General features: G+C 45.6%; 2 long non-coding RNA genes across 2 annotated transcripts in view; both read right to left on the reverse strand.

Moving 5' to 3' along the window:
- LOC110334212 overlaps positions 1–5,394 on the reverse strand; it is a 212,926-nt gene extending 207,532 nt beyond the window's left edge. The window contains exons 1-2 of the long non-coding RNA XR_002381111.2: positions 5,213–5,394; positions 3,370–3,637 (exon numbers count right to left, since the gene is read on the reverse strand). This is a non-coding gene — a long non-coding RNA (uncharacterized LOC110334212). The remainder of the gene's footprint in view (positions 1–3,369; positions 3,638–5,212) is intronic.
- Positions 5,395–10,763: 5,369 nt separating this feature from the next.
- LOC110333608 overlaps positions 10,764–11,145 on the reverse strand; it is a 7,863-nt gene continuing 7,481 nt past the window's right edge. Inside the window, exon 5 of the long non-coding RNA XR_002381094.1 lies at positions 10,764–10,994. This is a non-coding gene — a long non-coding RNA (uncharacterized LOC110333608). The remainder of the gene's footprint in view (positions 10,995–11,145) is intronic.

Consider the following 11,145-nt stretch of genomic DNA (forward strand, 5'->3'; position numbering starts at 1 on the left):
AGACTCAGGGCCCAGCTCAGTGCTCACACAGACTCAGGGCCCACCCCGGTGCTCACACAGACTCAGGGCCCAGCTCAGTGCTCACAGAGACTCAGGGCCCAGCTCAGTGCTCACAGAGACTCAGGGCCCAGCTCAGTGCTCACACAGACTCAGGGCCCACCCCGGTGCTCACACAGACTCAGGGCCCACCCCAGTGCTCACACGGACTCAGGGCCCAGCTCAGTGCTCACACTGACTCAGGGCCCACCCCAGTGCTCACACAGACTCAGGGCCCAGCTCAGTGCTCAGCTACTGACCTCCCAGACTATAGAACCAAAGTTGAGCAAATATTTTTTTCATTTACTTGGAAGGTCCTGAAAGTCACCACTTGTAGACAGCACAGGTTAACAGTCAGACTTGCTTCCTTTAAGAGTTTATTGGGACCACCCTGGGGGAATTCTCCTAAGCCAAGCAGATGCAGACCTAGCCATGCTAAACAGTCAAAGTGTAAAACTCCAGCTACTTTAAAAGTTGGGAAGTAAACCTGGTAATAATTTCAATGAACAACACACAGACAAAAAGCGGCTGTTGTGCAGGGGACTAAACAAATGCTAACGACAGCCTTGAATACAATTTGTCAGAAGATAGTTTCCTATTTTAATATTCATATCTCATATTCTATATTATACTTTAATATTGACATTTCTAGGCCACTACCTGATAGTAGATTGCAAATGAGAAGGAGCCAGACTTTGGTAATTCTATCCAAAACTTCCTAAAGGAAAAGGAAAAGGGAATGTCATCTACCTTCAGGTAAAAGGTCACATGCAGACAGCACCACCACAGTCTACTGAGGCACAGATGTAGCAAGTGCACCTTCATTCTAGAAAGAACTGTTCTACTGAGCACAGTTTCCACAAACCCTAATTTCTATTTAAATAAAGACTACTCAGAAAAAAAAAAAAACTATAATCAGAAGGTCTGTGACAGTTCCTGATTCCAGGTTGATAACACAGGAAGCCACTGCTTTTACATTTTAGCTGACTAATGAATTAATACTTGTTTCTTTATGTAGCTTGGGCTGGCCTCAAACTCAAACTGATAGTGAAAGATGCCCTTGAACTTCCCGTCCTCCAGGTGAGTGCTGGGGTTACAGGCCTGAGTCAACCAACAAGACGTACATAGCTCTAGGCAAGCACTGTACCAACTGAGTTACATCCTCAGTCACCCCAAATTTTAAAGCTATAGCCAAGACCACTCATCATTAACAGCTTCCAGAGTAGGCAGGCAGGCAGGTGGGGTGGCTCACCCAATAAAGGCACATCACTAAACCTGATGACTTGAGTTTGATTCCCCAGACAACTCCGGGGTGAAAGGAAAAAAAAATTATGGGCTCTTGCAAGATGTTTGTTCTCTGACTGCCACACACACATGTGCCTGCTCCAGCAGAGAACAAATAAACAAATAAGTGTAAGAACAAAAGAGAGAATCTAAGTAAACTAATTCTGAAACTCATTGTCATCTCAGCTGACAGATGTCCTACCTGGGAGTGAACAGCCACACGATCAAGGGTGAAGCCAGGCTCCCTCAGCAGCAGGCTAGCTCATAGTTACGCTTAACCGATATTTGCTGACGCAAATTAACCTAAAATTGATTGGCCAACAGAAGTGGACAGAATATGTTCTTAGAGAAAGGCATGTTCAAGCATGTACACACTTGCATCCAAATTGATTTTGATTATATTAGTGAAGAGTTCTGTTGGACATGGTTTATATTTTGTAAGCCAGCTAAGAAAGTTTGAGATATCCAAACCTCACTGATTGAAGAAGTTTATAGTAATATTAGTAAGTTTATTAATGTTCAGCCCCTTGTTATATTTTTTTCAGACATATATGCTTTAGGGGTTCTGTTATTATTAGTAGTGCTAGCAATTGAACCCAGGGTCTCATGCACACTAGGAAAGAACTCTACAACTGAGGGACATCCCCAGCCCTACCTAGATGCTTCTTCCAACCCTATGGGACAGGTGTTAGGGTACCTACTTTACAAATGACAAAACTAAGTAAGATTCAAGGAAATCAAGCAAACTGGGCAAGAAGTCTCAGAGAGTAATTGCCTGGGCTGGGACGCATTCCAAAGCCTGAGTCTAAACGTTTGAGCCCAACACTAGGTAGCCATTAAATCAGAGTTCGATATAGTAACTTCAGAAGGGCAATACTCTTCGTAAGAGTCACACTGTCCTCTCTGTGTGGGAAAAATACTCCAGCAGATAAACTTTCAGGGAAACACAGGGAACACTGACCCCTCTGTGTAGAACACCCTGCTGAAAGCATCTTCTGCAGCAGTGAAGCACAGTAACGAACGAGAAGGAGACTCCGAAGCCACCCCTCTCTTGTTTAACAACTAGAAAATAAACTTCCTAACAAACGTAGCTAAGTTGCAGGAACAGTGGACAAGGCGGAGCCTCTTCAAGAGGAAGGATTGCAGAAGTTCATTTAAACCTTTGTTTTATAGGAGTTTTATAGAAAAGAAGTGTGGAAGGGTTCCAGTGTCTAGTTTTACACAAATCCCAAACTCATTCTATTTTACTTATAATGAGGTAAAAGTTTTTTCCAAATTTTTTTTTTTTTTTTTTTTTTTTTAACAAACTGAGTTTTCAGAGCAAGCTGCTTCAACAAGGGCAGGAAACACTGTAAGAAAGCAACTCTTTATGTTTCTATTGAGATGATAAGAATTTTTAGTTGCATTCCCAGAGATGAACAGAAATTAATTGGGAGGTATTCAAAAGGGAATATAAACTCTTGGGAATCTGCCATGAAGGTTAACCGAATCCTCATGTCCTTTGGTTATGGCACGGCCAAAGCTTCCATTCTAAGAGAACCCGCTGCATTTTGTATTGACACCCTACCATTATTAATGTATTTATTGGGGGGATCACTTCTGGATTTTGTTAACAAAATGAACTGTCAAGATGCAAAATAATAATAATAATAATGACCACAACAACAACATAATGTAAGCCTATTCTGTTAAAATAAAATACCCACTGTGGTATCTAAGGAGAAAATCAGCCACAAATAAAGTAAGGTATGGGCTGTTGAACATATTGGACCCATTACTGACATAAAATATACATAAATCTACATAAATCAACATTCATTATATGTGTAGATATTGATTGACACATGGTAAAAATCAATAAACTTTCATCAGACACTCCCAAATTATCATTCCACTTGAAAAACTATCTACAAAACACAGTCCCCAAGAAGGAAACATAAAGTCATAAGTCACTTGGTCAGGGAACAACTCAAAACAAGGAGACAGATCTCCAGTAGTATTAAGTATCAGGCCCAAAAGGAAGTGCTCGTGGGTGTCTAAGAAACATACCTTCTACAAGTAGAGAATTCCCGGGCATCACACTCCAATAATCCACATAAGGAAAGCCTTGTCAAAAAATCCCAGCAATTTAACTGAAGAAACTCAATTTAAATGAAGAAGTTGATGATATTTTGTCCAGTGATAACTTGCAGCAGTCCTGGCGTCTCCATGCTAACGGCTGATAGGTATAGATCCAATAAGAGTAAGGCGAAGGCATTTCAGTAGAAGTACTCCTGCTAAGTGGGTGACATGACTCTTGGAGTCGCTGGTATAACACCTATACAATTAGAATGTATTAGGGTTAGTTGCCAGGACAGTCTATACACTCCCTTCCTAAAGGGATAACTGTCGTCTTAATTCCTTTCCATCTTTGACATGAAGATTCAAAGCTCCAGGGCTCTGGCACCTTGCAGAACGCTAACTCTCAGAAGTTAATGCATTGTTTGGATGCTTCCTAGAGTCTCCCACAGTAGGATGAGTTCTGTGTATCACTTGTCTTGTTAAAAAGTGTCTCCAGGAGCTTGAAGAACACCTCCAGCATTTGAAAACACGGAAGAGAGTGGAGAAGGTGATGAATTACCTTGGTATTTGGACGGAGCCCACAAAACATACCTGAAGACCATGAGCCTGGGTTTGTGTTGCAGAATCAAGATAAAGTCATATTTAAAGGCATCCGACAGATAAAGCCAACCTCTGTCCTTTGGACAAACCCTAACTTAGATCTCTAAGTTATCTTTTCTTTTTTCTTTTTTCTTTTTTTTTAATGAACGCAAGTGGCTGGTAGAGAGAAACAACTTTTGGAACGAAGTAGAAAAGCAGCAAAAGATAGTGCATATAAAGTGAAGATGTTGACTTACTGAGCAAGAACCAACGCAGAAGAAGCTTCCCGAAGTTAGGGGACTTGGGAAACAAAGTTAGGAAGCCGCCCTTCACCGCTATCTGGAGGGAACCTCGCTGCTTCCCAGCAGAACAGAGACGAAAAAGCCGCCGCTCTTTTGGGCGGGTGTGGCCGATAGAAACAAAAGGTTAAAACACAAAAGGCGGGGCGGAGGGCTAGGTCAGGGGAGCTCGGCAGGCTCGTGGTTCCCTTCCTATCCAGACTGGCTGAGATAGGCCGGGGGGGGGGGTCGCCAACACCAAAGAGAGGATGGATTCCGACGAGGACAGCAATAGGTCATTCTGGGTGGGTCATTAAACTGAACCAAACCACGGAGGTGAGAGGAGCGGACTCTTAACTAATGGTCCAGGCCCCATCAGCTTCATCTGCGCAACTCTTGACAGTCTGGAACCTGTGGCTTCCTCAACTGGACCCCAGCCCCCAAGAAAACTTCCCGGGCTCCTATTAATTTGCTGGAACCCCCTTACCACCCAAACCCTGTCTACATTCTATTGTTGCATGCTTCGTGTCTCCAGAGCGCTCCAGAGACAGTGAAGTTTGAAAACGCGTGAGGAAATGACCCCCACCTCTGCATCTCTTTCTTTTTTTTGTGAACAAAGTCAGAGCTTATGTGTGAGTGAGCCTGATCTAATTCCCATCCTTATCAGAACGTTTTCCTCCAATCTACATACAACTGGGGAAAAGCGAGGCAGTATCCAGTTTGGATGCCCTTCTTCTCAGCCCCTAGCCTCCCCTAAAGAAGAGGCACAAGAGATGAACGCGTTTAAAATAAACAAAACAATCTGTGCGAGAGTTTAAAAGAACAAAAGAAAAGGAGAACCGGGAAAAGAGATACAATTAAAAGAAAAAGAAAGAAATAGTCAAACTTGGCTGCTGGATCTATGACTTTGCCCTCGGAAGGGCTGGGAGCAGGGGGACCTGAGGAAAGCAGGACAAACAGAACAAGTCGCTCACCTTCTCTCTCCACTTCGTCGCACTTTGAAGGGACATTGTTTCCATTGTTGCAGCCTGCGAGGCGCTAGGACACTTTTGCGCAGCCTGACAGCGGAGAAAGTCGCGTTGACAAAGTTGCGAGAAAGAGATACTCGGGCGTCCAGGGAGCGGGAGAAGGAGTTCATCAGAGTTCCCCCTTTTGTTCCAAGTCCCAGAGCAGACAAAGAGGCGGAGAGCCGCGGCAGGTTTCTCCCTCTCACCCCTTCCTCCTCTCTCCCTCCCCTCCCTCCCCGCCCCCTCCCTCTCCCCGCATCTCCCGCCCGACTCTGAGCCTTGGTGCGCAGCTCCGGCTGCTCTGTCCCCAAGACCAGTAACTCAGTCCCGACCCTCTCTCCTTCCATCTCCCCGAAAACTCTGCCCATAAGATGCGGGTCTTAGTCCCTTCTCACACACCCTTTGAACACCCAGCCTCCAGTCCGCGCTCTCACGCCCGGGGGAAATCTCCAAACTCATTGTTTCCGGGAGATGCACCTCTTTGTTTGCACTTTCCCTGCCAATCAGGGAGAGGAGCGGTCCACTTTGGCAATGAGTTTCTGCCATTTCTCAGCATCCCAAGAGACGTAATATGAAGGGTCCAGTCAATTCTTTAAGATAAGAGGTACAATCATAGGTGGGGCTCACAGAAGCCTCTGCATCCATGACCCTCCATCCTACGCACTCTCCTCCAACCAACAGCCTGGAAGAATTCAAAGTTCTAAGTGATGGAAAAGTCTCTTCTCCCTCCCTCATCAGTGCCCACACATGACCTTAGGGAAAACCCTCAAATCTGCATGGCAGAGGCCACTAAGTATCCCACAGGGGCCTACACCTTGCCCTTGTAGGTTACCTGTTGCTGCTGGTATGCCACTCATGGGGGGGGGGGGCTCTCCAGGATGCTGAACAGCGACCACCGTCTCAAACCTCAGAGAATTTCCTCTTATCTCCAACTATATCAACAGGATTCTGGTTAACATGGCTCCTTCCCAAACCTACCGTCCCTCCCTAGTTCCCTTCCTTTCACAGTTGGTTGGAGGAGAGTGCATAGGATGGAGGGTCATGGATGGAGAGGCTTCTGTTAGCCCCACCTATGACTGTACCTCTTAAAGGGTTGACTGGATCCTTTAGGGTCCCGAGTCTTCCTCCTTCACCTCTAACTCCCCATCCTCTTCCCTCCCCTCACCCACACACCCACCCACCCCACCCCACCCCTGTTTTCCTTGTCTGGGAATCTCTCAACCTTTCCTCGAGCCTTCTGAAAATCGTCCTTCAGTTCCAGTACTGGGGTCCCCACTTTACAACACCACAGCATTCAGCTCTCATCCCAACATGGTTGACTCGCTAGGGAACTCAAAGCTGTGCCAATTTCCTTTCTAGATCTCACCAGAATAGAAGGAAAAAAAAAAAAAGCAGAAAGGTGGGAGAAAGTAGAGGGAGACGCAGCCTTTTATAATATCAGGCAGCCTTTTATAATGTCAGTCTTCAGGGCAAAGGGGTTTTTTAAAAAAAGACACTCAAACATTCCAAAGCAAATATTCAACCTCCTGCTGGCGTCCATGCACCTTATAGACTCTTTCTTTCTCCAAATCTAGAAAGGGAAGTCTCAGTGAGTTGTTAAATTTGAGGGTGAAGAGATGGGGTGAAAGGGGCGTTGGGAGCTGAATTCCTGGCTAGGATGAAGGACGCGAAGAGGGGGTAGGAAGGGAACCTTGCTGGGTCTGGAATGTCTTGGGTGTGGATCATAACAAGCACCCTTCCAGTGCTTGCCAAGTCTCTCCCCTAGGGCAGAACAAAGACTCTGTGAGAGGGCTTCCGTTCTGACCTCCTAGGGTCTGCACTGGGTCCTGTGTTCCACTGCCAGACTAGCGCACTCTGCTAGCTGTCTGAAACTTTGTAACCAACTTCCCGGGAATTAGCGCTCAAGGTTAGCTGGCCCGAAGAAACCTAGACAATAGCATCCCAGGAACAGAGAGATGCCCTCTCCAAGGACGGTCCTCCAACCTTGCTAGGTGCAGGTTCCCACCCGAATGCTGGGCTGCCCTCTGCGCAAAGGCAAGCAGAGCACACTCAATCCATTAGTTCCTTTAAAAGCAGTTTCTTAAACTGGGGACCCTGCTGGGTCTGGAATGTCGGGGGAACAGAGTTAGGTAGAAGCAGCTACAGGAAAATGTAACAAAGTAATAAAGGATCCACAGGGAAGGGCAAGGACAATGGCTCAAGTGGCTCCTAGAGGGAGGACCAGGGCGCAATAGCAGGGCGCATGCCCGCGCGAGTCCCGTCAAGATACCACCTAAGCAGTCGCGCCTGGGATCCTAGCGGCACGTGGCCACCAACTAGGGGTCTGCTGGGACCCTCACCTGCTGGCGGCACCTGCACGGCGTCCGAAAGTTGCCCCTTGTCTTCGGGAAGTTCAAAAGCCTCTTTTTAGGATAGGTTATCTTGAATGCATCACAACCACAAAGAGGAAACATCCCCACCCACCCCTGTCTGGCACATTCTCCTCTTTGTTTAATTATGATGATCTCCAGGATTTTCTTTTTAGGAGAAATGTACCCTCCCGCAAATAAGCACTTCCCTTCCCCTCATCTCAAATATCTGCGTTAAAGGTCATGAAAAGCCCATGGTGGAGCGGGGTGTGGTGGCGCACGCCTTTAATCCCAGCACTCGGGAGGCAGAGGCAGGTGGATTTCTGAGTTCAAGGCTAGCCTGGTCTACAGAGTGAGTTCCAGGACAGCCAGGGCTATACAGAGAAACCCTGTCTCGAAAAACAAAACAAAAACAAACAAAACAAAACAAAAAAAGAAAGAAAGAAAAGCCCGTGGCGACGATTCCTTACAACCGCTTCTGGAAAATACTCCCAATTTGTAGGTCGCGTCACCCTATGTAGTGACCTAACTCCTAAATAGTATCCAGTTCTCCAGTTATCCTTACAGTGCATAATACTGCCAATCCTCCCTGTTGGCACCCCTATAATCCCAATCTTTTGGATGCTGAGGATGTAAGATAACTGAATTCAAGGCTATCTTGGGCTACAAAGTGAACTCCAGAATAGCCTGGGGCTACATAGTGAGTTCCTGTGATGAAATTAAATAAATAATAATAACAATTTGTTTAAAAAAAAAAAAAAAGATCAAAAGAGATTCCCTGGAAATATCTCTTCCCCGGGCAGCTCATGAAGGATCTGAGGGACCGTCTGTGTCAGCACTGCTATGTTTTAAGACATAGGAAGCTGATGTTAGGGTTGTGATTGCTGCCAGGAAACACCTTTGTCGTTGTCAAGACGGGGTCTTGTTACATATCCCTGGATTGCCTATGAAATTCATTATGTAGACCAGGCTGACTTTGTAATCACAGAGATACATCTGCCTCTGCCTCCCAAATGCGGGAATTAAAGGAGTCTACTACCATGCCAAGCTTGATTTAAGGCTTCGGACAATGACACCACTGATTCTCCCTTTTAACTCCTGTGGTCATTGCCTTCTTTGTGCTCTAAGACCATTGTGGTTGGTACAGAGGGGCAACCACAGGTGCCAGGCAGCAAAGCCCTTCAGAGTAGGCCTTACATAGAAGATGTTAGACACACGCCTACTCCAGCACTGGGAGGTGGGACTGGGTTAAACTCTTCTAGTCTCCCTGTGGTCCCCAATGTTAAGCCTTAGTTAGCCACAGCAGTCATCTCTCAGGGAGCCAACCCTGTGTTAGCCAGCTGCCTCACATTCTCCTTCAGCCTTTTTCCTCCCTTCTCTCTTTCCTTCTTCTAGACTCTGCTTGTTTGCTTGGTCCTTTCTCTCCTGGTCCTTCTAGAGTCACATCCCAAATAGACTACAGTACCTGCTGCTAAGTCCTACCCTCACAGCTTCCTAGGGAATTCAACCTAAGAAACCTTTTGCATGCAGTCCTTCTAGAGGGAAGAACACATTCTGTTGGAGACAGAAGGTAGCAGACCACATTTTCCCTAAAAGAGAATTCACTTCAGTAACAACAAACGTTTAGGGACTGTACTTAGCTATGCAGTAGTTTAAGATCAGTTATATTGTGCTCACTGAGAGAGACGAAGGAATAAATAGAATCATATATTACCTATGAGAGCTGTATACACAGGTTCATAATGGTCATATCGAGTTCCTTCCTCTAATGACATCAGCCAGCAAGGCAATCGGAAATACTAACTAGAAATCTCTCTTTTGAAAAATGAATTCAAGGGGCTGGAGAGATGGCTCAGCAGCTAAGAGCACTGGCTGCTCTTCCAGAGGTCCTGGGTTCAATTCCCAGCAACCATGTGATGGCTCACAATTGTCTGTAACTTCAGTACCAGGGAATGCAACACCCTCACACACACACACACACACACACACACACACACACACACACACACACACATTTGCATATAGGTATATATACATATGTTTGTATATATGTATATATGCAAAACACCAATGCACATAAAATAAGTAAATAAATCTTTTTTAAAATTACCTTGTTCATAAGAGAAGAAAAGTAAAAAAAAAAAAAAAAACTGAATTCAAAGGAACAAAAAGGCAGAGGCAGAATGATCGAGCAAATGCCTAGCATGTACAAGGTCCTGGGTTCAATCCCCAATGACACATTACAAAGGAGGAGGAGAGACAAAAGGGAGAGAAGGGAGGACGCCAAGGCCGAGAAGGAAGAAAAGGAGAAGGAAAAGAAATAAGAGAAAGACTAAGATATGGAAGATGAGGAGGGGAAGAGGATGAGGAAGAAGGAGGAAGAACAGGAAGAGAAGGAAGTTTTTGATGAAGATTCAGACTATGGTGAAGCTAAGAGGCAGTTATGGCTATATGACTGAGACCCATAAGCTCTCAGCAAACTTCCCAAGGTGCAGGAGCATCTGTTTCCATGGCATATGCGATAATACACAGGTCTTATTTTCATCCTAGCCACCATAATGAACAAGTCATGAAAAGATCACATAATTTTAAGATTCTAATGATGTCTGTAGCTCTGGCATTCTCTCTAGCCTATACTAGATCCTTCCACTTCTGCTTTCTGGAAGTTCTCACTCAGCACAGAACAACCATGCTCCACACCTCCTTTGAGAGAAGTGAGTTTCTGGGATTTGTTAGGTTTTGGCAGTGTGGGTGTGCACGGGCAAGTACAAACACTCGAAAGCATACACACCATGGTGCTCCTGTGGAGATGAGAGAACAATGAGAAGATGGTGTGTACCTTCCACCATGCTTTGAGGCGGAGTCTCTCCTGTTTCTGCCCAAGGTCACCTTCGAAAATGTACACAAAACTTAAATAATTTTTTTAAACTATTTTCCAGCTGGACATCAGATTCAATGGTATATGTTGGGCTGGATGAATTCTTGAACTTTTATGGGAGTGTGTTGGGAAGCATATGTGTACCATGGCATGTGTATGGAGGTCAGAGGAGAATCTGCAGGAACCCATTCTCTGTTTCTACCATGTGGGACCCTGGGATCTAACTTAGGCTGCCAGGCTTACAACCAAGCATCTTTGCACACAGAACAAGGTCTAAACTTGGTTTTCTTTCAGACCATTATCACTATTTCATTTTATAACTATGGATGTTTTGCCTGTATGTATGTCGGTATACCATGAACATGCCTGGTACCCAGAGAGACCAGAAGAGGACAGGACCCTTTGTGAGCCACCATTTGGGGGTTAGAAATCAAACCCAGGTCCTCTGGAAGAGCAGTGAGTGCTCTTACCTGCTGAGTCATCTCTCCAGCCCCTCAGTTGTTTTCTTTATGAATTGATAGTGCTGCTCAAGAAAGAAAGAAGACAGAAGGGGGAGGGAGAAAGAATGAGAGAGAGAGCCGGGCCTGGTGGCGCAGGCCTTTAATCCCAGCACTCGGGAGGCAGAGGCAGGCAGATTTCTGAGTTCGAGGTCAGCCTGGTCTACAGAGTGAGTT

Source organism: Mus pahari, chromosome 16, assembly GCF_900095145.1.
Source record: "Mus pahari chromosome 16, PAHARI_EIJ_v1.1, whole genome shotgun sequence".
NCBI classification, from domain to species: Eukaryota; Metazoa; Chordata; class Mammalia; order Rodentia; family Muridae; genus Mus; species Mus pahari.